Below are 26539 nucleotides of genomic sequence, written 5' to 3' on the forward strand. Positions count from 1 at the left end.
TGGGATCTGTCATTCCCGCCTTTACAGGGGAGGGGCTGCGGTTCTCAGAGGGGGCGGACCTCTGTCTGGGCGTTGGGCGCTCTCCCCAGATCCCTGCCATCAATAACCACCCACGGCCACCACCACCCCGACCCCACCCCCCAACCTGGGGCCAGGGACCCTGAAAGACCAAGGGAAAGACAGCCACAGCTGAGCTCACAGTCGCTTCTGCCCTAGATGCGACACCAGCCGGTGCCCGGCCCCTGGGTTCCAATCTCATTTCCTGATGTCACCTCCCTGAAAGAGAAGAACAGGGGAGACGGTTAAGGTGATGCTGGCAGCTTGGGGCCCTGGACATCTCTTAGCAGGCTCCTTGGCCTGTAGCCTGGCTGGAGATCCCCCAAGGCTCTCACCACAGGGAAAATGTGATTCCCTCTCAAACACACATGTCTGTGGAGAGAACGTCATTTATCTCTGCTCCTTCTGTAGCTCCTTGGGAAGCCAAGGCACACACTTAGGGTCTCCCTTTGGGGTTCAGAATAATGGAAGCCACAAGGTCCACCTCACACTTGCTGGGCAGACGGGCCACTCTTAGAGGCCGGGACCTGCGCTGAGTATGCCCAGCCACCAAGGCCTGGAGGAGATGAGCTAACCCTGAAGGAACCGGGCAGGAGTCTCTGGAGACTCTGGGCTATCAGCGAGAAGCCTGAGTAGGAAAGACTATAATAAAAATACAAAAGGCAAACCTAACTTGGTAATAGGGTAGTTCAAGTTAACAGTCGTTAACCTTTACACAGTGCCAGGCATTAGCTAGATGTTAAGGAAATAGAAAGGAACTGAGCATAGCCCCTCACCTCGGGGAGACTATAGTCAAGGGTGCATTGCCCTGAAACTTTAGTGTGCATGCAGATCTGTCTGTGAGCTTTTAAAAGTGCAGATTCCTAAGTCCCAAGAGTCTTTTTTTTTTTTTTTTTAACATGGGCAGGCACCGGGAATTGAACCCGGGTCCTCGGGCATGGCAGGCAAGCACTCTTACCTGCTGAGCCACCGTGGCCAGCCCCCAAGAGTCATTTTTAACAAAATCCCCAGGGGCTTAAGTGGTTAGGTGCTTGGCGGCTCATACTTTGGGAAACGCTGGTCTAAAGGCAGCATAGAGGAGGAATACCTACCCTCACTTGGGGTTGTGGGGTCATGGGAAGGGAAGTTTGTGTGTGGGGTACTTCATGGGGCAGGCAAACAGAAGGAAAGAATAGGCAGGGAGTCCCACGCAAAGTGCTATAGAAGCAAGGAGACTGAAGTGTAGACATCTCAGGGTGCAGAACTGGCTTCCTGAGCTTGTGACCACTGCCGTGACATAGGGCCCATGCTCAGAAGGGCTCCGTGCTTAGGATTTATTGCTCTGTGGTTACCATTTTGAAATTCTTAGTAAATTTATCCCTGAATCTATGTTTTGGACAAGGGGCCCTGCATTTTCATTTTGCACCAGACCCTGCAAATTAGGTAGAAATGGAACAGCTTTTAAAAAGGGAATTTATTAAGTTACAAGTTTACAGTTCTAAGGCCATAAAAATGTCCAAACTAAGGCATCCAGAGAAAGATATCTTGATTCAAGAAAGACCGATGTCTGTCACATGAGAGGGCACGTGGCTGGTGTCTGCTGGTCCTGGTTCCATTGCATCCAGCTTTAGATGCCAGCTAAGCCCTCACTTAGCTCCTCTGGGACACAACTCTGGGTTCCGGCTTGCTTAGCATCTCATGGGAAGGTGCACGGTGATGTCTGCTGGGCTCTGCATCTCTAAACGTCCATGTCTGGGCATCTGCTCTCTCTGTTGGCACTCCAAGCATCTCCAAATATCTGTGTTTCTATGGGCTCTCTAGCAACTTTTCTCCAAGCAACTGAGCTTCCTTCAAAATGTTTCCCCCTTTAAAAAACTTGATCATTAAACTGATCAAGAGCCTCCTTGAAAGGGCAGAGTCACATCTCCCTCTAATCAAAAGGTCATACCCATAATTGGACTTGTCACATCTCCATAGAAGTAATCCAATCAAAACCACAATGGAGCGGGTCAGCCTCCATGGAAACAATCTAATCAAGAGATCTCACTTTACAGTCTTGAATCAGAATTTACAGAACATGGCTACCGCCACAAGAGTGGATCGGGATCAAAAGACATGGCTTTTCTGGGGTTCATAACATATTCAAACTGGCACAGTAGACAACCCTGCTTGGTGTACAGGGAGCTACAGAAAGAGGGGTGCTGTTAAGGCTTGAAGTGGGAGGTAGGGGTTGTAGATGAAGCTTACCATTTCTAGAGATGAGCCATGGCTAGATCTCAGAGTCCCCAAATGCCACCTCAAGCAGCTCAGACTTTGTCCCACAAAGGAACGGATTTTAAGAGAGAATGAAGTAGTTAGATTTGCATTCTCAGAGACTGTGCTGGCTTGGGAGCTGTGCAAGGGTCTCCTTCCACACAGATAGTGAGTGCCAGCTGTGAGAAGCAGGCCAGGGCACCAGCAGATGGGCTGGAGGGGGCATTGTTTAGAGAAATAACGTGGTGATTGTTTGGAGTTGGAGATGAGGGTTGAAAGAGAGGGAGAGGAGAAGGATGATTCCCTGATTTTTGGTCTGAGCACCTGAGTTGCTAGTGGTGTCACCCACTGAAATAATTACTTTGGGGTTTGCTTCGCTTTTCATTTTCTTACCTATGACGATGTTTATTAGAAGAACACGTCAGTAAGCATTGTTCACATTGTCAATAAAAGCAGTTTTCCAATATAAAAATAATTCTTGCCCTTTAAGCAAAGAGAAAAGGTGGGGGAAGGGGTGTGGAGAGGAATGTGAACTGGTTCCAAATTCATTAGCCTGCGTATGTCCAGGATAAGATCCAATTTGTTCGTGAGAAGGTGGGGTGTTCACTGAAGAGGGGCCCCAGAGAGGTATCCATAAAATTGTTTGCTGTACAAACAGCTTCACCAGTAGACCTATAATTTAGTGTTTTCTCCTCCCCAGAATATAAATTATTTTTTCTTTTGCTAGAAACCCAGCATTGACCTTGAAAATATTATTCATATTGGTAAATACATTCTGGCTCTTTTACCAGACATGGAAAATCCAAGCTTTAGCTGTGACCTCAAGACACCCTTGCTCCAAAAACAGCTGCCCACAGGTCACAGACTAGATGGGTAAGCTTCCAGGGGATCAGAAGCTTGGAGATGATAAGGGTTCTAAAGTTAATGCATTTACTTGAGCGCCTTTGATGTAGAATCAGACTCACAATCCTGGGAGGCCAGACTGGCCCAGAAGGACTTGCTCTAATTCGGCTGGCTATCTCCCCTCTGGCATCTTAGAACTTGAGCTCTGAATACTTGTGATTGCAAATTACAATCACCCTGAAATATAAATAAAAGATTTTTAAAAGGAAAAAAAAAAGTTAGATTTTGTTTTTGGGTTAAACATCACAAAACTGAGAAACAGGGGCTTCCTCTGAACCAGTTTATTAACCTGCAAGATGAACTAATTCAGCCATGAAAAAATGCCCAAATCAGCTAGTTCTCACAGAAGACATTGAGAAAATATTACTCTTAGTAAATAATAACTATTCAACAGATCTTTTTTTTTTTTTTTTGGCTTTTAAAAGGGAGTTTATTAAAAGTGGCAAGTTTACAGTTCTCAGGCCATAAAAATGTCCAAACCAAGGCACCCAGAGAAAGAGACCTTGACTCAAAAAAAGGCCGATGATGTTTGGGTATCTCTGTTAGCTGGGAAGGCACATGGCAGTTCTGTGGCTTTGTCTCCCAGCTTCTTCAAATGGTCAACAGATCTCTTCAATGGCATTTTCTTCAAACTTATAAAAGTAAAACATGCAGATTGTGGAAATTTTAGAAATACAGAAGAGTATAAGATGAAAAATAAAATCGCCCATAAACTATCACACAGATATGATATTGTTAACATTTTGAAGTATTTCCTTTCAGGCTTGTTTCTATAAGTTTTTTCCTAGGTAGTTCTAAAGCATTTTAAAGTTAGAGAGTATGGATTACACTAACATGCTCATTTGAAAAACAAATTAGTTTAATAGTTATATTTTAAACTCATTTTTTTTCTTAAATAAAGAAATAAAATATGCTCAGTGAAGAAAACTTGTGAAACACTGAAAAGTATAAAAGAAGACAACAAAAATCACTTGGATTCCAACCAAAGACAACTGTGGTTAATGCTTGGCATGTGCCTCCCAGTATTGTTTTCTATGCGCATGTGTGCATTTTTTCTTTATTAAAAATACCAAATGGTGTATCCTGTTATGCTGTTTGCATTTTTCACTCAGTGATACAGAATGCATATTTCCCAGAAGAATAAATGTTCTTCTACAGCATGGTTTCCATTGACCACATAGATGCTATTCTTTCATATAGATGTGTAATTATTTACCTAACTAATCTCATATTATGGGATTTATAGGTTGCTTCTAATTTTTCGTATTACAATGTCATGATTAACATACTTGTGAATAATACCTGATCATTTTCTATAACAAATTCCTAGAAGTAGAACTGTATTAAAGGACATGTATATATTTATATATCTGTCTGTATATATATATTTTATAGAGACTACTAAATTGCCTTGCAGAATAGTTGTACTCATTCATGCACCGACTAGCTCAAGATTTTGAATATGTGATGTAGTGGCAATTATAATTACCTCTATTTATATATCAGGGACATATTGGTCCATGAGCTTTACATATATTCACATTTAATTCTCACAGCAACCTTAAATGGACTTTTTTATCCCCGTTTTGATAAGAAAACTGATGCTTAGAAATGTGACGTAATTTGCACAAGTTTACAAAACAGATCCATGATGGCACATGACTCCAAATCCATGCCATTTTCCTTCACCATGCCGTGCTGTCTCCATGAACCTGACCTCAGCCTGGTGACCCCACCATGAGGCAGTCCTACAATCCTGTACTACAAACACCAGACAGATCAAACCTTGCCAAATCAAACATTCCATTTTATTATCTGTCATTGTTGCTTGTTTGTTATTTTATAATTTCTGTTAGAGAGCTTGTAGGTTTGCATAAAGAAATCATGCAGAGTTCCCGCATAACCTAACCCTCACGCCGCCCCCACCCCCAACCATTTTAACACCTTGCATCAGTGTGGTACCTTTGTTACAGTCGAAAGAGAAAATTATTATAATTGTACTATTAATTATAATCCATGGTTTTCATTAGGGTTGTGCTGTACAGCTCTGTTTCTAAATTTTTATTCTAGTAACATAGCTACAGTCTAACATTTCCCCCCTTTTAACCGCATTCAAATATATAATTCAGTGGTGTTAATTACATTCATAAGGTTGTGCTGCATTCATTGTCATTCTCTACCCAAATTTTTTTCATCACTCCAAACAGAAATTTTGGACCAATTAAGCACTAACTTCCTGCTGCCTGCCTCCACCCTGGCCACTGCTAACCACGTATTCCAGTTACTGACCCTATGAATTGCTTACTCCAATTATCAAATTTTTCATTTTAAATAAGTTAATTTCAGCATGCTCTTTTTAAATAAATGCAACCTAGAAGATCTTTTCCTCTGGATTTATTTTAGGGTAAAAAATTCTGTGTGTATGCCCACTTCTTGTAGGGGTTGCAGGAAAGGGAAGGGAAGGGACTGTGCTGGTTTGAAAGGATGTATGCCCCCTAAGAAAAGCCATGTTTTAATATAAATCCCATCTCATAAAGGTAGAATAATCTCTATTCAATACTGTATGTTTGAAACTGTAATGAGATCATCTCCCTGGTTGATGTGATTTAGTCAAGAATGGTTGTTAAACTGGATTGGGGATGACATGTCTCCACCCATTTGAGTGGGTCTTGATTAGTTTCTGAAGTCCTATAAAAGAGGAAACATTTTGGAGAATGAGAGATTCAGAGAGATTCAGAGAGAGCAACACTACAAAGCAGAGAGTCCACCAGTCAGCGACCTTTGGAGATGAAGAAGGAAGACACCTCCCGAGGAGCTTCATGAAGTAGGAAGCCAGGAGAGAAAGCTAGCAGATGACACCATGTTCGCCATGTGCCTTTCCAGTTGAGAGAGAGGCCCTGACTGTGTTCGCCATGTGCCTTCCCACTTGAGAGAGAAACCCTGAACTTCATCGGCCTTCTTGAACCAAGGTATCTTTCCCTAGATGCCTTTGATTGGACATTTCTTTAGACTTGTTTTAATTGGGACATTTTCTCGGCCTTAGAACTGTAAACTAGCAACTTATTAAATTCCCCTTTTTGAAAGCCATTCCGTTTCTGGTATATTGCATTCCAGCAGCCAGCAAACCAGAACAGGGACTGAGGAAGAGAAACACAGCTTCCGCAGAGCATCGAGCAAGGTGCGAGAACATGTCTTCTGGTTAGATTGGCAGACTCAGCCTTTGACTCAGAAGTAGGGAATTTGCTTTGGTTTCCTGACTGGGTTGCCTTGTTTGTCAGCCACAGGGCAAGAAACATGCCACAGCAATGAAGTAGAGTTGACATGTCCCACTGGGGGAAAGGGGAGTGTTATTCACAGGCTGAGTCGTAGCTCTGCTGCAGGTACAGAGTGACACACCCTCTAGAAATTCAGACCAGGCTGTGGGATTGAGTAACAAAGAAAAACAGGTCTAAGAATGACCTAACACACCCTCATTATCCTGAAATTCCTGGATTGTAAAAAATGAGAATGAAAACATCTCAAGGAGAGCTAAGCTCACTCTTTTCTTTGGAACAGAAATCAATCCCAAGGTTGCATATAGGTGGGGCATTAATGAACAACAGTGGCCGTGGTGACAGTTAGTTACCTGGGGATACTTTTGTATATAAGTTCAAATTAACGTACATTTTGGTGGAGTCTGAATTCTGCATTCTTCTGCTTTCTTCTCCATCAGTTTTCAAGGTTGACATTCATCCATTTGTTCCTTAAAAAGATTGAGTGCTCGCTTTGAATCAGATGATGCACTAGGCAAGGGCAGTGCAGAGAGAAGGAAACAATTCATCCTGTCTAGCCAGAGAGCCAAGAAAACCTATCTATTCTGTTAATATACCAGCGAGGCCCCTAAATGAGTAGCGGTGCTATGTACTAGCCAGGTGACCTTCAGCCAGTTAATCACACTTTTGTGCCTCAGTTTCCTCTTCTGAAAAACAAGCACAATGATAGTACTGTCCAATGAATACTTATAAAATAAAATAAAGGAGGGTGTCATTGGTCGCGTGACACGAGACCAGGATCTAGAATTGACAGCACCATAATCCTGTTTACTCTCTTTCCTACTGTTTCATCTGCCACCAGACTCCGTTGCCCTTAAATCCTGGTGTGGTGGGAAGAGCGTTAAGTTAGGCATCAGAAGGCATTTATTATATTCCTGCTGTATGATCTTAATAGTAATAGTAGTGGTAGTGATAATAATAATAGCTATCCATTAAAATCCTTATTTCGTGCTTGGCATTTGGTAATGATTTAATCCTAATAGTAACTTCTTGACATGGGTAATATATTTTCCTCCTTTTGCAGATGAAATAAATGAGGCTTAAAAAGGTTATATGGTGTGCTTACAGCTGATAAATGAGAAGCTGGGATTCATCCAGGAAAACTGATTCCATGGGCCGTGATCCTAACCGGTATGCCGCCTGCCCTCAGTACCTTATTGTATGATTCGTGGATGCAAAGGATGTTTTATTTTTTGTCTGTTTTTGTCTATTAGGTGTCCTTTTTTGCTGAAAAACCACACTTCCCCCATCCCCTGAGGTTCTGCTGGGGCAAAGGATCAAAGGACTCTTGGCCAGGATCAGCCAATCATTTGGCAATAGACGCCTGACCAAGATGGGGAGAGTCAGTCAGAGACTTTCCCTTGAATTGTTGCTCTACACACCACAGAAGCTGTGGGCTGCCAGGGGCCCACATTTCCCATAGCAAGGAAAAGACCTTTCTGCAGAAGAGGAGTGTGAGATCGGCGTGTAAAGAGAAACAGATAACCAGAGAGAAAATATGAATGGAGACTGAGGTATGAGAATCTGGAGATTCGAACAAGAGGCCCTGGCCCTATTAGCCACTGCTGCAATACTGGAATCAACCCAGGACTGCCAAACTATGTAAGCAAACAGTGTCCTGCTCTTGCCTGAGTCTGAGTTGGATTTTTATCACTTGCAAACAAAGAAGCCTAACCAATTCATCAGGGAAGGGGGCCCCAGAGTTAGCTGTTGATGAAAGGTGTGCAAACGCGATGTAAATTACCAATTAGTGAACAAAAGAATATTAAATGAGACAAGGCTTTAAAACTTACAAGTTAGTGGGAGATTGAATTAGAGCTGGACCACATTTTAAAACACAGTTAGTCCAAACCCCTTATTTTACAGATGTGGAAATTGATATACAAATATATGAGGTAACTTGTTTGATGTTAGGCAACTGGCTGATGATGACCTTGGAATCTGGCTCTCTCCATCACCCATTGTACCTACCCAGATAGGTAAGTAGGTAGATAGCAAGATGAATACGTGGGTAGATGAAGATATAGACAATTTTTTAAATAAAAAATTGATAGATAAGTGGACAGATACATTGATAGAGGATCAATCAATGAATAGAGGGGGACAAACTAAGCACAACATCTAATTGTACAATAAGAACCCTTAGAAAATTCGGACAAAGCTAAGAGATAGCATTGTTGAAAGAATACTGGATGAAGAAAAAAAAAAATCTAGATTCCAGGTCTGACACTATGCTATCTGATGGTGTTATATTAAGCAGGTCCCTGAACCTCTGTGAGCCTCAATCTGACCTACATGGTATACAATCAATGGCTCACAATTTCATCACATAGTTGTGTATTCATCACCATGATCATTTTTAGAACATTTGCATCACTCCAGAAAAAGAAACAAAAAGAAAAAGAAAAAACTCATATATCCTGTACCTTTTACCCCTCCCTCTCACTGACCACTAGTATTTTCATCTACTCAATTTTTTTACCCTTTACCCTCCCCATTATTTATTTATTTTTATCCTTATTTTTGTACTCAAACCCTGGATAAAAGGAGCATCAGACGCAAGGTTTTCACAATCACACGGTTACATTGTAGAAGCTATATAGTCATACAATCATCTCTAAGAATCAAGGCTACTGGAACAGAGCTCAACAGTTTCAGGTACTTCCCTCTAGCCACTCAAAACACCACAATCTGAGAAGGGACATCTATATAATGCATAAGAATAATCTCCAGGATAACCTGTTGACTCTGTTTGAAATCTCTCAGCCACTGAACCTTTAGTTTGTCTCATTTCTCTCTTCCCCCTTTTGGTCAAGAAGACTTTCTCAATCCCATGATGCTAGGTCCCAACTCATTCTGGGAGTTCTGTCCCACGTTGTCAGGGAGATTTACACCTCTGGGAATCATGTCCCATGTAGTAGGGAGGGCACTGAGTTTACCTGCTGAGTTGGTTTAGAGAGACAGGCCACATCTAAGCAACAAAAAAGATTCTCTGGGGGTGACTCTTAGGCATAATTATAAGTAGATTTAGTGAGCTGGTTTGAAATGATGTCTGGACCCTAGAAAAGCCATGTTTTAATCCTAATCCCAGTTTGTAAAGGCAGCCGCTTCTTCTAATCCCTATTCGGTATTGTATGTTTGAAACTGTAATCAGATCATCTCCCTGGAGATGTGATGTAATAGAGAGTGGTTGTTAAACTGAATTAGGTGATGGCATGTCTCCACCCATTCAGGTGGGTCTTGAGAAGTTTCTGGAGTCCTATAAAAGAAGAAACATTTTGAAGAATGGGAGATTTGGAGAGAGTAGAGAATGCTGCAGCACCACAAAGCAGAGAGTCCATGAGCCAGCGACCTTTGGAGATGAAGAAGGAAAACACCTCCCAGGGAGCTTCATGAAACCGGAAGCCAGGAGAGAAAGCTAGCAGATGATGCCGTGTTTGCCATGTGCCCTTCCAGATGAGAGAGAAGCCCTGACTGTGTTTGTCATGTGCCTTCTCACTCGAGAGAGAAACCCTGAACTTCATCGGCCTTTTTGAACCAAGGTATCTTTCCCTGGATGCCTTTGATTGGACATTTCTATAGACTTGTTTTAATTGGAACATTTTCTCGGTCTTAGAACTGTAAATTAGAAACTCATTAAGTTCCCCTTTTTAAGAAGTCATTCCATTTCTGGTATATTGCATTCCAGCAGCTAGCGAACTGGAACACTTAGCTTCTCCTTTGCAGGAATAAATTTCATAAGGGTGAACCCCAAGATGGAGGTCTCAGCCTATTGAATTTCTTGTCCCCACTGCTTGTGAGAATATCAGGAATTCCCCAGATGGGGAAGTAGAATATTTCCTTCTTTCTCCCCAGTCCCCCAAGGGGACTTTGCTTTCTTATTCTCTGTCCAAATTAGTCTGGGATATCCCATCCTACAGGATTAAATCAGGATTATAGAATATGGCTTTTCTGGGGTACACAACATTTTCAAACCAGCACAGATGATAAACGAAAAATAACAAGTATGGGTGAGGGGAAAGCCCATGATTGCCCCTTGGCTTACAGGGACTCTGGGGACTAGTCTGTTCTTAACCTCCTGTAATCTCTAATCCCGTTTTGTTTGCTTATTTGTTTCACTCAACACGTTCTCATTCCCCATCATTTCGGAAACAACCTTTACTTCACGCAACACGTAGAAATCAATTCTGGTCAGCTTTCAGATTTAAATGTCAAAAGAAAAACGTTCAAACTTTCTGACTAAGAAGTAGGGAGAGATTTTTTTTGAACTACACCAAAACAGTGTTCATCATAAAAAAAAAATCGATAAATTAAAATGCATTAAAGTCAAAATTTCTGATCATGAGAAGATCCCACTCTCCAGTTACCGTTTCATTAAGAAGTTATATATGTCTGGGTGCATGTCGCACCTGGATATCACCACCCCCGAGGTGTGTATCTGGCCAAAAGCTGATGCCACACGCAGTGTAGCAATAACTCAGGATGACATATACCTGGCAGGATCTTAATGTACTCATGAAGGCTTTACCTGGATGATTTAGGGATGTGGGGATGGACCGTGGATGAACTTGTGCAAATCTTTTGCTACCTATGGAAAAGGAATTTAACACACATGACCTGTTAGATGTATCCCAAATGCATTGAAGGACTGGATCGAATCTTAGGTCACTCTAGAGCCTGAGTGCCTTGGACAGGGCCCAGCACAAAATAGGCTCTTAATACATCAACGGACTCAGATAGAAAAGCTGCTACTTAGACCATTTTCACTAGCAATTTCTCATTCTTTCATTAGCCTGCGACTGTCCTCTCCACTTGCTATGGGTTATACGATCCTCACATCTAAAAGACAAAAGCAATCAGCAAAACAATCCTGATCATAGTGATATCTGTAATGCGTTTTGCTTCTTTTGTTTGTTTGTTTTTTGCTGGACAAAAGGTGCTTTATTAACAAGTGGGGGTTCAGGTGTCCACAGCAGCTGTGAATGGATCTCACAGAAGGCCTGCTTCTCCACGAGTTTCACTTTGTATTTGTACTTGAACTTAGCTCTCTCCTGGTTTCAAATAGACTATCTCCTCTGAATCTCACAACAACAAAGTGAGATCATATATTATTTACTTTATCGTATAGATGAAGTAACTGAGGGTCAGAGGGGTAACCTGACTTGCCAGGGGCCATATAGGTGGTAGATGGCGAAACCAGGACTCAGAATCCAAGGTAAAAGAAAATCAATGGGAAGAAGTAATTTATGATTGAAACATAACTAAAGAAACAGGGTGAAATGAAGAAGACAGAAATTTTCTCACTAGAAATAGGTTCCCTGTTTTCCTCTTGGCTTTTTAAATAGGGCTGGTTCTGCCATATCTGAGAGAATTGAGAACACACAATAGTCAAGGGGGCAATCATCCATATCTTGGGTGTTTGTTGAGACTTTGCTACCTCAAGGCTTCTGTGTTTGATCTGATTTCCCTAACTCTTAGACTTCTTGGATTAAAACTCTGGCTCCCAATATTTGTTTAAGGTCTTTCTCCAAACAGCCTTTTATCTTGATTATTAACAACAATAATGATCTGGCAGCCACCCTTTATCAAACTTATTACGGGCAGGTTTTTAGTTTCTCGACAACTCTATGAGGTAAGCACTATTTTGCCCCCATTTTACAAGGAAAGAAATCAAGGGATAAAGTGATTAAGTAACTTGCTTAGGGTTACACAGCTAGGAAGTGGAAGACTGAAGATGAACAGCTTGACTCAGGACGCCTTTCCCTTACCATGACTCTCAACTACCCATGATTAGGCGGTACCCCTTTGGTTGCACGTTTGGAACTCACTGACCTTGTCATCTTATTCCTTCAACTGCTGGGTTTGGGCCTTCTCTCAGCTGGGATGAGCTCAGAGCTCTAGGTGATGATGTTTCCTCCACTAATCTCTATTCCAAGGTTTTCAGACAAGGCAAGTCCCCAGAAGGCGGTTGGTGTAGCGGGTTCTACAGCGTGCTTCTCAAATCACTCCTTCGGAACGGAGGCACGCGTTCCCCAAGAGGCCAGGTGGGGTGACTGCTGAGGGTTCGCAGCTGACATCCTCTCCTGGACTTGCCCTTGCCTAATGGGAGCCACTTGACCCTGGGCTCTGTCCCCTCTCGGGAGACGCCCACATCCAGTGATTGGCCGATGTGGGATACAAAGACCCGGCCTTCTAGTTTCAACTGGGGACAACTCCCAGGGGTCCCCCTGGAATCAACTAAGGCCTCTGTTGCAATGGCTCCACAGAGTCGAAGTACTATGCAGTCTTGAAGAAGGTGTTTGTTCCTGTAAGTGAACTAGGAGGCCTTAGTTCAGTGTCCTAGTTTTTCCTCCTACCTCATTTATTCCATGCAAAGATACGATAATAAATTTCTGACAGGCCCCTTCATGTCCAATCTCTGTTAACTTTAATCTATCATACACACTGTTGCCAGATTAATCTTCTTAAATGAAGCTCTCATCACATCACCCTGTTTTAAAACCTTTTTGTTTTTTACCCTCCGCCTACCAAACTACGTACACATCTCACTGTAGCATCCCAAACCCTACCCAACAGCACAGGTGAGAACAGAGTGTGTTACTCCTGAGTCCCCAGAGCAGCCATTGTTTTCTGCCCTTTGTGACATCGCTCATTCTCTTCTCTTCAACCGCTTTTTTATTTTTACGATGGTGACAGATGTGACATAAAATTTCCCATTTTAACCATTTGTGAGTGTACAGCTCAGTGGTGTTCATTACATGTACAATATTGTGCCTCAATCACCACCAGCCATTATCAAAACTTCCTCATCAACCCTAGCAAAAACTCTGTACCCATTCCCCCATGCCTCTGACCCCTGATAACTTCTAATCTGCTTTCTGTCTCTACGAATTTGTTTGTTTGAGTTATTTCACTTAAGTGGAATCATGCAATGCTTGTCTTTTTGTGTCTGTCTTATTTCACTTAGCCAGGTCCATCCATGTTGTAGCATGTATCAGAACTTCATTCCTTTCTCTGGCTGAATAATATTCCATTTGGTATAGATACAACATTTTGTTTATCCATTCATCTGTTGGTGACGTGGGTTGTTTTCACCTTTTGACTATTGTGAATAATGCTGCTATGGCACATTATTCACACTCTGTTTATATTCTCAATTCTTTGGGGGTATATCTTCAACACTTTTACCGGGAAACTTTACCTGATCCATACAAATGGCTTCAAATAGTTTGGAATACATATTCTTAATACCTTTATCTTAGACTACCTTAAATTATGGTCATTTGTGTACATGGTTTGTCTCCCTTGATTATGAACAGCTCAGGATGAGATATACTACTTATCTCAGCACTAGAACAGTAACAAACACTTAGTGCGCACACAGAGAGAGACTTGTTGAAGTGATTGGTCATCTCCCAGTTGGCCCATAGACTTATTCTCTTCCCCCTCCCCCTGCCTTTCCACCAGTCTTTATATCCCCAAAAGAAGTAAACATCGGTGTTACAGGAAATGGTTGTTTAACCACTGTAAACATAAAGCAACCCACAGTGTATTCAGACAGTACCCTAAAACATGCCTTGGGACACGGATGGTTTAAAACCCAAGGTTGAACAGAGGGAAAAAGAGGTCGCTGCCTTAACCTGACAAGAAGAAAAATTGCAATTTTGAAACGCCGATATTTGAACATTGGACTTAATCTGCGGTGGAGTGTGGCCATATAAAAAAACATTGTAGGTGTTCTAGTTTGCTAGCTGCCGGAATGCAACACACCAGAGACGGATTGGCTTTTAATAAAAGGGGATTTATTTTGTTGGTTCTTCAGAGGAAAGGCAGCTAACTTTCCACTGAGGTTCTTTCTTACGTGGAAGGCACAGGATGGTCTCTGCTGGTCTTCTCTCCAGGCCTCTGGGTTCCAGCAACTTTCCCTGGGGTGACTTCTTTCTGCATCTCCAAGGCCTGGGCTGAGCTGCGAGTGCTGAGATGAGGAATGCCAAGCTGCTTGCAGTGCTACGTTGCAATCTCCCATTTAAGCACCAGCCAGTTAAGTCAGACGTCACTCATTGCAGCAGACACGCCTCCTAGCTGACTGCAGATGTAATTGGCAACAGATGAGGTTGATGCACCATTGGCTTATGTCCTCAGCAACAAGACTAGGTATGCTCACCTGGCCAAGTTGACAACTGAATCTAACTAACACAGTAGGCTATCTAGAAATCAAAGAAAAGCAAATGGCAAATGTATGAACAACTTTTAGAGAAAAAAGGTGAATGTTTTATTGAAAGGAGTCAAAGCCTAGTCCATAACCTCCATGCCCTTTCCGAAACAATAGGTCAACTGGCCCCTCCCCCCAGCAGGTGGGGTCGAGCTCAGGGCCCGGCCAGCTCAGGCTGGGGTCACACCCTCCGCCCCAGGGCCTAGAATCCTAGCTCAGCTGGCAGTGATATCATTATCTCACACCTTGGGTTACAAAAATAACCATCTCACTTTCAGACACACTTTCTGTTTATTTCCTTGGAGTCTTCTTCCCCAAACCGCTGGAGGCTAGTGGTAGGAAACAAAGCTCAGCTGAGCTGCAGAGATAATGAAAAAAGGGGTGAGATTCAAAGAGATTGTTAATGAACGCAGCAGAGGCTCTGAGTCCCATTTAGTCCAGCTGACCTATTTCTCCTCAGGCTCTTCTTTTGCCTCTCTGCTGTATATCGTGGAGACCTCTCTCCAGACGGGCAGCCCTGCTGGGGGATGGTTGCCAAATTCCGGAATTGGTCCTGATGGTAAGAAAGGAAGAATCTTCTCTTCTCCATTTTCTCAAAACTGACACAGGCCCAGTGTTTAAAAGTCAAGCCATCCAAGCTATAGTCTGGGTAAAGAACTGAGAAATGTTCTTGAAGATATTCAAAGTTAATGAGGGAGAAAAATGTGGATAATGGTATTTGCAGAAAATGCATCCCAATAAATATTTGTGTATATCGCTGCTTTTTTTCTTGCTTGCAGTGTTGCCCTTAGACATGAACCTAAAGGGCCCCACAGGTGAACACACACACACACACACACACACACACGTACTCATGCACGTACACATGGCACCCATCACTTGAGATCCAGTACTCAGGACAGGCAAAGCAACCGCATTCCTAAAAATCTAGGCTTGTGACCAAACTACTTCACATTTTTTGTCCTTGAAATAAAAGGTCACTGCCTTGGACTACTGAGATGTGAGTATACCACTGCTGACTCCAGAAATGGGCACTGTTTTGGAATGGGGAGAGGATTTGAGCAGCAGAAGTGCTGAGATAAGAGAAAAGACAAATTCATTACCTCGTTAAATTCTTCCTCTCATATACCAAGAATGTAATAGATTCTTACATAATGAAGAATTATTTCCCAATGGTGCCAAGAGTCCATTTCCTTGTTTCTCTTTACATTCCATTTCAGGGTTCCAGAGGTACTGATAAATTACACATAATATGTGCAACGATTGCACATATACATTCTGGCTAACGTTTTGCAATATTATGCAACTCCTATTACTCTTACTTTTGCATATAAATATAGCTCTAGACACAACATATATGAAGTGTCAAACCAGTTCTTTACATTAGCAGCCAAATGGACTTTGCTAAAATTGCAAATGGTGTTGTTGTATAAAAATAAGCAGTAAGATGTAATTAAGTTTTAATAAATTAAATTAAAAGCTTCAAAACTATTTAAATAATTTTATTTTAATTTTTGATATTCACTAACTAATTTGTATTTTGCCCTTTGATTACAATAAGTAATTTTGAATATTTTGGAAGAAGACTAACTTTTTTGAAAACAGATGTAACAGTTTTAGTTTCTCACATTACCATTACTTTACATTTTGATGGTAATATATTCAAGTTTCTTCTATTTTAATACAATTACATTTCTTTGTAATCTTTCATATCAATGAAACAAATTATGTGACGATCTTGATTATAAGAATGTAATTAGTGATTTTGCTGAATAAAGGCAAGAAGATAAATTTTATGAAATAACTATAAAATATTATGAATTTGTATGTATTTACTTTTGTCACTCATCCTAACATTGCTAGCCAACAGCAGAGCAACCCAACAGGCCCCAAAAATGATTAAATTCATTCTTTGATATTTTGCTAGTTTTCAACTTCACACATATTTTTCTTTTTTTTTTTTTATTATGAAAGTCTACTTGTCATGAGGAGAGTAGAACATATTTTATTTGACACCCTGTTAGTATGATTTGTCACTATTTAGATACACGGTAGATGTCATGGTCAGGCTCATGTGTCAACTTGGCCAGATGGTGGTGCCTGGTCATCTGGTTGGGCAAGCGCTGGCTGTATGTTGCTATGAGGACATTTCATGGTCTTAAATCATGATTACATTGGCTGTATCCACAGCTGATTGCATTTGTGATCCGCTAAGGGGAAGGTCTTCTGCAATGAGTGATGCTTGATCTAATCACTGGAAGGTTTTTAAGGAGGATTCAGAAGAGACAGGCTCTCTTCCTGCTTCAGCAGCGAGGTGAGCCTCTCCTGTGGAGTTCATCCAGACCCTTCATCAGAGTCTCCAGCTTCACAGCCCGCCCTGCGGATTCTGGACTCTTCCATTCCCACGGTTGTTCAGCCAGTCTCTCCTGAGAGTTCAATGAGGACCTTCATTGGAGTTACCAGCTTGCAGCCTGCCCTACAGACTTTGAACTCTACATTCCCACAATTACATGAGACACTTTTATAAATTTTATATCTATGGATATCTCCTGCTGATTCTGTTTCTCTAGAGAACCCTAGATAATGCAGTAGATGAGCCCCTATGTATCCTCTTGCCCAGGCTCCAGACATGATAGGAGGGGACTAGCCTCCTTGACTTCCTATTACCTGACACCATGTTTCCTTCTAGTGTTTTTGGATTGCTCATGCTGTGGCCGGCATTGTCCTAAGTGCTTTTGTGTATTTTATTCTGCCTCAGCCACCATCCTTTGAGGTAGGAATCGATACCCAGTTGAGATGAGGAAGGAGGGCCCCTGGGAGAGAAGACCACTCTCCCACGGTCCCAGGGCAGGGGAGAGCAGCAGGCATCCCTGATCTCTGACTCCAGTCCTTCAATGCCAACCTCACCCTCCCACGGCTTCTCTCTTCCTCTATGGCAGAGGCTGAGGAGACTTGCCTTTTGTCTATTTCCTGCCTACTTCCCAGAGGCTGTTTGCTCAGTGTTCTTATTGTGATGCCTCTTCTACACCTCTTTAAAAATATCTGTCAATATATCTGTTCTGGATTTTAAACTCTCAGATAATCTAAACATTGAATGTCACATGCAAACAGATACTTGCTAAATGACACTTTTAACACGATTATATTTGTAAAACTTTGTAAACAACTTAAATACCTATTGTATTTAACTGCATTGTTATCTGATTTAATAAACTTTGGTATAGCCATTCAATGGATTATTACACAGAAATTTAATGATGGTGATGAAGGCAGTAATAACATTAAAAATATGACAGAGACAGTGTTAAATGAAAAAAGTAATGTATGAAATTACACATATCACGTGTCACAACTATGTAAAAATTAGGAGACATAAAGACACACACAGAAAGAAAGAAAGACAAAGAAAATTCAGCTCAATGCTAATAATAGTTGTTTAACATAGTAGCTATTAATGTGTTAAGGTGTCTTTTTTTTTTTCCTTTTCTGTCTGTTTTCTAAATAGTTTGGGATTAGGTTAATTTTAAAATGAAAAAAATTATTTTTACTTAAAATGCATTTTTTTTTCCTGAAAATAATAATGACGAATTTGGGCACAAGTTCTCATAATTACCAACCATTCGCATGATGTCCTTCTACTCTCCCTCCATGCTCTGTGCATTTTACTTTCTTAAGATGAAAGCCTCCTGGCTCAGGAGGCTTCCCAAGAGCTGGACTGCTGTTGGCAAGATGCATTTAAGAGATCAGGCACTCTAGACTTTGTCTTATAAATTAAGAGGAGCAGAGATGAAAAACTTGCGTGCTCAAGGTTTTCACACAAACTCTGCAAATGGAAAAGTTCTATCACTTTCTAAAGGAAATCCTGTCCATTAAGTATTTCCCAGGGTCTGGAGCAACACCGCTTGGTCAGCGAGCTTGAGATAAAGCAGCATATGATCAGAACTCCTCTTTTCTTTAGTGACCAGTGCTTCGGAGCACATCATAGTGCTCAAGCTGATGAGAGAACTCTGGCATTCCCGTAGGGATGTGCTAAATTGGAAGCCAGACTCGGCTTCCAATCTTGGCTTTTAATATGTGGTAAATATCAAGAAGAAGAAAGAGGTACGCAATGGAATACTTATAAGCTCGTCTCTCCCTCTTCCCATCTCCCTTCTCCCACTTTTGTCCCGTCTTTCCTTTCTTCCTTCCTTCAAAAGACCCATGTGTGTCAAGCACTGTACTAAGTACTGAGGACACAAAGTGAAATGAGACATGATACCGGAGCCTTAGGTGTATAGCTTAACCACTGAAGTGTAGTCTTCAGACCAGCATCCTCAGCTTCAGTAAGAAGCTTGTTAGAAATGCAGAGCCTCAGTCCCACCCCAGCCCTGCTGAATCAGAGTCTGCATTTTAACAAGTCCCTCAGGTGATTCTTAGGCACATTAGAGTTAGAGAAGTGCTGGCCTTGGGAACCCTACAAGGGCAATCTTCATTTCTTATGAGTGCATTTATAAGAAGATGAAGGGCCGGCGCTACTCTTTTGCTTTCCTGTACTATTTTAGCTTATTTTACAAATATCACCTGGAAGGAAATGAGACTGTAGCAGGATTCACAGGCTCTGCGACTAGGACAGTGATTGCTTATGGGAATGGAAAGTTCCACTGCCTCCCTTCCGGAAGGCTTTGTGCTAGACAGGTAGGGGAGGGGTGTAGAGAGGGAATGGATATCAGCTTCTGCGGAGGAGGGGAAGGAGAAGGTCAGGAGTGAGCAATGCCCTCTTGGTTGCTGCATGAGAATGTAGCTTCCTCTCAGATGCAGAAAATCAAGTCACTTCCTGAGCTTTGCCTCCTAAACCTGAAGAGTACATACTCAGCCACTCAGCACAGGACATCGGAAGTTGCCAGTTCTAAAGAAAAGCCCTTTGTCCCACTGGGAAATTGTCAGCAATGGTCATGTTTCTAAATCACAGATGCCAAGGAAAGTAGGATTCTAAGTGGATGCAGAGGGGTTCTTTTATAAGGGGGCGTCTAACTTCTGCTAAGTTTGGTCTTCCCTCTATCAAAACAAATTAAATTTGGAAGAAAACTCACGCTTCAGGAATAAAAAGGATTTTGGCATTTTGACCCAGGCTACACACCTCTTGGGAGTGGTCCCAGGCCTTATTGGCATCGAGAAGTGGAAGGAGCTTCCAAGTTGGGAGTGAGAAGCTCGGGTATTTATAGTCTTGCCTGATTTTCCAGAATCCCCAAGCCTAGTCTTGAATATATCTCCTCACCACACAGCTATTATTAAAGCAAGTACTGGTGATCTGTCCTTCCTTTCAGTCTTCTGACTTTCCGTTGCATTGGGTGGAAACCATCTCTTGGCATTAGAAAGTCTTAAGGCAATGACACAGATGAAGATTTATGAGTTTTCCTTCCACAGGAAGTCAGATATACCAACAACATAATGATGGCTTTTTTTTTATGCCTATTCAAGATGGGAATAAAAAGTGAAGCTCCTTTTTTTTTATGGGATATGAAGGAACAATCTGTAAGGTACTTATCTCCTGTATCTAAGAGCCTTACTCTAACAAACTACACACAGACCACTAAGAATCAGTCAAAAGGGCCAAGTCCAAGACAAAATTCCGAAGAAAAACAGAACCCGGCATTAGAGAGAAATATTTAGGAGCAGGAGATGAAATCACTTGAAAATTGCGTTGACGTGAGATATGCCAACTCAGTCTGAATCATTGCACTACGCTTGCACCACTGTACAAGAGTCTCTGGAGGAATGTGGCTATTAATCATTTACACTATATTTGTGACCCCAAATGATGGCCAAGTAAAAACCCCAAGACCCATGCTTTGTATTATGAAGGCAAAAGAGCACATAAGTTGCTAAAAATTGTTGTAGATTCAATTCATATTAATTTATCTTGAGCCCCATAGCCTTTTTTCTGGGATGTACTGAAAAATGCTTGATCGCTCTGCACCAGAGATTCAAGGTGATTTATTCAGCCATGGTTCTCCTGAAATTTCTGTGAGATTGGAAAAAAAAAAGCCAAATTTATCTGCCAAAGAGGGATGACAATGAGACTTTTCAATAGATTGGGCAACCAGTTCTTCAGGACCCGGCAAATATGCTTATTTACTCATTCTGCAGGTTTGAAAGGATTATGTACCCTAGAAAAGCCATGTTTTAATCCTGATCCATCTTTAATCCCTAATTAGCACTGTAGGTTGGAGATTTGATTAGATTATCTCCACGGAGATGTGGCTCGCCCAATTGTGGGTACTAACCTTTGATTAGAGGGAGACGTGACACCACCGGTACCAGGTGGGTCTTGATTAGTTTACTGGGCTCCTTTAAAAGAGGGAACATTTTGGGAAAAGCTTCAGAGTGAAGAGCGCCAACGCAACCAGAGACCTTTGGATATGAAGAAGCAAACCCCCTGGCGGAGCTTCATGAAACAACAAGCCTGGAAAGGAAGCTAGGCACATGTTCGCCATGTGTCTTTCCAGTTCAGCGAGAAGCCCTGAGCTTCATGGGCCTTTCTTGAGTGAAGGTGACCTCTTGTTGGTGCCTTAATTTTAATATTTCTATAGCCTTGCTTTAATTGGGACATTTTCACGGCATTAGAACTGCAAACTAGCAACTTAATAAAATCCCCTTTTAAAAAGCTGTTTCGTTTCTGGTATATCTCATTCCGGCAGCTTGCAGACTAGAACACTCATACTATGCCTATTTTAATGAGGAATTAAGTTCTTGACAGAAAAGTAACTTGTATTTGTAATAACACAACTTGGATGCTGTACACGTGGAAAAATATAGCTTGGTATCAGAACTTATCAGAGTCCTCTACAATGTTATCTGATGGTGAATATTCATTTACAGACTCTTACGAGCTCAATGTTAGTTACATTACCTTGGACGCAAACAACCTAGAGGTGCCCTCCCGCTTGAAACCACAACTTCCCATTGTCCTTAAATTAAAGCGAAGCCCCTTAATTTGGCTTATGTGAATTCAGATTTGCTACTTTTCCACCCCATCTCTTACAGTCTCCATCATTCCCTCTTACCCAACCTAATACATGTGTTTTCCTTCCTAGAATGCACAACGCCCTCTGAGGTTTGGAAGAATTGATCCCTGTGCCTGCACATCTACTGATCCTCTTGTTGACTGGCTGACTCCTGCTCATCCATCTGATCTCAACTTCAATATTTTCTTTTCTTAGCAAGGCTTCCTTTGACCCCACAACTAGGTTAGACCCTGTGATTTGGATGCAGCTTATGTCTGCATTCCCGGTCTTCATCACACCTGTAAGTACTTGTTTTACCACCCAGCTTCGCTTGTCTCCGTAGAACCCATGTGTGCACAGTTGCTTTATAAAGTGGGCACCGGGACTGAGCTCTATAATGCAAACACCTACCCGAACAGGGGGCTTTAGAGGTACGTTAGAGGCAGCCGAGATGAACCAGGCACAGCTTTGTCTTTAGGGATCGTATAATCTCTACTTGGATGAGAGACCCTGGAAAAAGGCAAAAAGTAAGATTGTGCTAAGTGTCACAAAACATGGCGAATGTTCAGAGTGGGCAGAGTGGCTATTTTGCTGTGGGTCCCACAGAAAGCTGGATGAAAATGCTGGTATTTGAGCTAGATTAAGGAGCAGGTAGAAATTTCCATGGGTATTGTCGATGGGCAGCACAGACAGTCTGGGTGGCAGGTTCAGTTGGAAGCAAAGGCTGGGAAGCACAAAACCCTGCGACTTGTGTCAAGTATGGACAATCTTGTATCTTGCCGGGTTCATAGTAGGCAGTTAAGCATTGATTTTCTTACAAAGTGGAATTGAGCGTAAATATTTTAAAGACCTTTCCATCTAAGGTAAATTTAAGGGCATGTGAATAATGCAAGAAGAGAGGTGAGGCGTCTTGCCTCTCACTCCCAGTGTACTCTCAGGAAAGTGTATTTGATATTTTCTTAGTTATTTTCAGAGAGCATCACACACATCCCCCAGAATAATTTTCAAATATGTACTTGAAGTGTATACAGTAGATAACCTGGCCTCTGAGCCAGGTGCATGCATGTGTGTGTGTGTGTGTGTGTGTGTGTGTGTGTGTGCTGGGATGGGGTGAGTTGGAAGGGAGAGGGGATGGATCAGGGCCAGTCATGCCACACAACCATGGGGCCAGAGGAGAGCAGTATGGGTGAGAGCTTACGCCAGGATTCCCTTTCACCCACGGCAGGCAGAACGTAAAAATATCTCCAACAGGCATCTTGCCCAAAAAGGGGAAGGCAATTCACGTTCAGGGGAAATACTGCCTATTTCAATAAAAACAGGCCTCTGGGGAGAGGGAGGCAAACTTAGCTGAGGTTTTATTTTTTTTCCCAGCGTACTTGGGAAGAAAACAGTGCCAAGTTCTCTTTGGGAAACCTGGAGGGAACTGTTGATATCTCATATCCCTCTGCAGGGGTAGGAGATTGACAGGGGAAAGGAGGAGTTCTCCAGTCTGCAAAGTTGACACATTCCACTTGTGAGACCTGAGGCCAGCCCTAGCAGCTGGTGGCTCTAGGTCCAGCAGCCGCGACCCTTTTCTGACAGTGCCTCTCCTGCCACCCCCGCCCCTGCTTCCTGCCACAGCCACTCGAGCACCTTATCCGCCCCTCAACCAGCCTGATTTTCAAGCCGCCCAAAAATAACAACATTTGATACAAGAAGGCTTTGGCTGGGGTCATGTTTCCAAATTCTTGACTTAAGTATTGTAAATGAGAAGGGCTATTTTTTTTTTTCCAGGCAGGCTATTTTTCCCCTTCCTTTTTTTTTTTTCTTCTCCTCTAGACGTTGGGAGAAACCCAACCAAGGAATCAGTGCTTAATGGGTCACAGTGTATAAATAGTAGTGTTGAAACCGTGACACAAGGCTCTTTTGTACAATCATGCAACTGAAGCTAAAAAAATAAATAAATAAAAAAGCTTCCAAACAGACCAGTTAACATACCAGCCTGGGACTGTGTGGCATGTCCAAGCTTTGCTGAGCACAAGCCGGATTCTATATTTGTCTACTCCAGCATTCCACTACTGATAATCTATTTTTGGCTTTGCCATTTACACAGGATGCCCTATTCATTAAATGTGCAATCCAAAAAAAATTCATCCCGTATATATTTTTGTGCTGCCGATAGCTCATAGACATAAATTAAGCTAATAAAGTCAATATTGAATCCATAGCTCTGGGTTCATAGCTCCAGCTCACTAGCTCTGTAATTGGTGTTTTACTTGTTAATGTGCAGCCAGGTCCTCTCATCCATTAAATGGGGATAAACAGGCCTGTTCACCAAAAGTTGGCTCAAAGTGACATCTGAAAATTAAGAAATAGAATCTGAGGACTGTTTTGCTTTGAGGCATTCTTTAAATATGGGGCATTATCCTAATTAATCTAAATTTTCATCATGGGGTCAGTTCCTTGATGATGTTGAATGGGATGAGCCAAAGCATCTATCAATTTGCTACCTGTCATTGTACTCGAAGCCCCTGGGGGCTCCTGCAAATTGATTAATTAGGACAGGACTGATGGTATATTTCTGGGTGATCATGACAAGCTTTGGGTGGAATTATAAGGGATGCCAATTTTTACGTGACAGCAAAATTCATCGCCTCTAACAGAAGTACCATTATACCACTAGCAGGGACCAGGCCCAAGGGCTTGTGACTTAGCTGCTGACAAGTGCAATAATTCTCAGAATTTGTGGCCCAGAATGTGTGTCGGCTACTAAGAAATGGGATTTTAGAACGTTCAGGTTACAAGCCTACTGGGCAGAAACTCTAACTCCTGCAGCTGGCAAAGGCCTCGTCCACTTGAGAGTGGCCCAAGATCCTGGCCATTCAGTAACCTATGTTTAAATTCTGTGCATCTAAGCAAAAAAAACAAACAAACAAAAAGATTGTTGGAAGGGTCCTCTTACGTTTTGGAAACTGCAAAATCAAATCTCCCTTGGCAAAGGGCCTCTTTCTTTTTGTGGGTTCTTCTGCAGGATTCACTTCTTGGGCTGTCGTTCGACCATCTCGCCAGCTGCCTCCATTTCCATCTGGGGAGCCGCCCAGCTCCACCTTTCTGTGGGTGGTGTGGGAGGAGGAGCAGGGGGTGAAGGGGTGGGAGACATACTTGTTGGTTTAGTCAAAAAATTATCAGGGCAACGAAACAGTGGGTGCCAAAGTGGGGTGAATGCTGGACTGGGGAGGCATCTCACAGATGCTTCTGCTATTCATAAGGTTTAGTATTTTAGTAGCTAATATTTGAGTTGGGTGGCCAGGGGAGAGACACAAGGAAGAGGACAGGTGGCTGTTGATTCCTGGGCCCTCCACACGGCATGCACAGACCCACCTTTTTTTTTTAATGTGATTTTATTGAGATATATTCACACACCATATAAACAATCCAAAGTATACAATCACTGGCTCACAATATCATCACGTAGTTGTGCGTATATCCCCATGATAAATTTTAGAACATTTTTATTACTCCAGAAAAGAAACAGAAATTAAAAAAGAAAACCCCAATCCTCCCATATCCCTTATCCCCCTCCCTATTACCCTTGACCCATAGTATTTGTGTCTTACATTTGTTGCTGTTGATGAAAGAGTATTAAAATATTACTGTTAACTATAGTCCATAGTTTGTAATAGATTCATTTTTTTCCCCATATGCCCCTCTATTAGTAATTCCTTGTAATAAGGTTGTACATTTGCTCCCAGGCCCACATTTTTAATGATACCAGGAACCAAGCATTAAGCACTTACAAGGTGATGCAGTACTAAGTCCTTCACATGTGTTGTGGCTGTCACTGTGCACAGATACCCCAGGAGACTGGTGCTATTCTTATGCTTAGCCTACACAAGCAGAGACTCAGAAAAGAACTTGTCCTCGACTATATAAGTAAGTTATGTGGTAGAGGCAGAATTTGGACCCAGGCTTTTTGATGCTAAAGCTTAGGTTATTTTAACCTCGCTGGACTTCATTCCTTTTCCCGCACACATCATGCTAAGCCCAGGGCAGTGTACCTAGGCACAGGGCTATCTCTGGGGAGTGGAGTCAGGGAGAAACTTGGTGTCATTCAGACCTAAGAACTGGCCCTGGAGGAAAGGACTCCACTCTCCTGCCTTTTCTCTCTGTGCTGGTAAATGCCCAGCAGCCCCGTAAGAGGTAAAGTGGGGAGCACGTGAGCTGCTGATTCAAGCCCACCTCTCTAGCCTGAAGGAAAGTTTTCTACTCACTGGGCCTTGCCATCTCCTACCCATCAGCCTGCAGTCAGCTGAGAAGTGGAATTGCTGCTAGAGCTTGCCTTTCCTTGACGCATGGTGCTTCAAAGAATGCTGCCAGGACTTGGCACTAGGACCCTCACAGGTGAGATTTGAGTTTACTCTCTTGATTACAATGGCATCTCTATGGCATAAATTGATGAAAAGAAAGTCTGCATTTCATGACATCAGTACCCACTTGTGAAATATTATTTGAAAGCATCCTAGTGAAGATGAAAATGAGCCAGCCTTCTTTTCCTAGAATTCAAAATGCATGTACTCTGCATATTTGCCTCTCAGTGGCCACACTGGGTTCCCTAACCTGTCTGGTTGGCTTTCTCAAGGTGCTTTGACTGCACCTTGATTCTTGTACATGTTCAATTGTCGAGAAGCAAATTCGTAACTTTAAATCATGCCCCTTTCTGCTCTCACTGTTCCTGCTGAGTATTCCTGAGAAAGATAAACAACTCTGAAATCTTTACCCCTTCAATCGCAATGCAACACAGCATCCCTTTGTTTCATTTCTGAGTTAAATACCCCAAAAGGTTATTTCAGATGGTTTCCTCA

At 42.2% G+C, this 26539-nt stretch overlaps 2 long non-coding RNA genes across 3 annotated transcripts; one reads left to right on the plus strand and one right to left on the minus strand.

Annotated features, from left to right (window-relative positions):
• Window positions 1–196: 196 nt before the first annotated feature.
• LOC143689456 (uncharacterized) lies at window positions 197–9619 on the minus strand. The gene is made up of 4 exons (XR_013178791.1): window positions 9443–9619; window positions 6856–6934; window positions 3224–3369; window positions 197–276 (listed from the first exon to the last, which is right to left on the minus strand). It is a non-coding gene; the product is annotated as an uncharacterized LOC143689456 (long non-coding RNA).
• Window positions 9620–9700: 81 nt separating this feature from the next.
• LOC143689457 (uncharacterized) lies at window positions 9701–26079 on the plus strand. 2 transcript variants are annotated; one of them, XR_013178793.1, is made up of 3 exons: window positions 9701–9736; window positions 21789–21999; window positions 25976–26079. It is a non-coding gene; the product is annotated as an uncharacterized LOC143689457 (long non-coding RNA). The 2 variants fall into 2 exon arrangements; XR_013178792.1 differs by having other exon boundaries at window positions 9730–10045.
• The last annotated feature ends 460 nt before the right edge of the window (window positions 26080–26539 follow it).

Source organism: Tamandua tetradactyla, chromosome 7 (assembly GCF_023851605.1).
Source record: "Tamandua tetradactyla isolate mTamTet1 chromosome 7, mTamTet1.pri, whole genome shotgun sequence".
NCBI classification, from domain to species: Eukaryota; Metazoa; Chordata; class Mammalia; order Pilosa; family Myrmecophagidae; genus Tamandua; species Tamandua tetradactyla.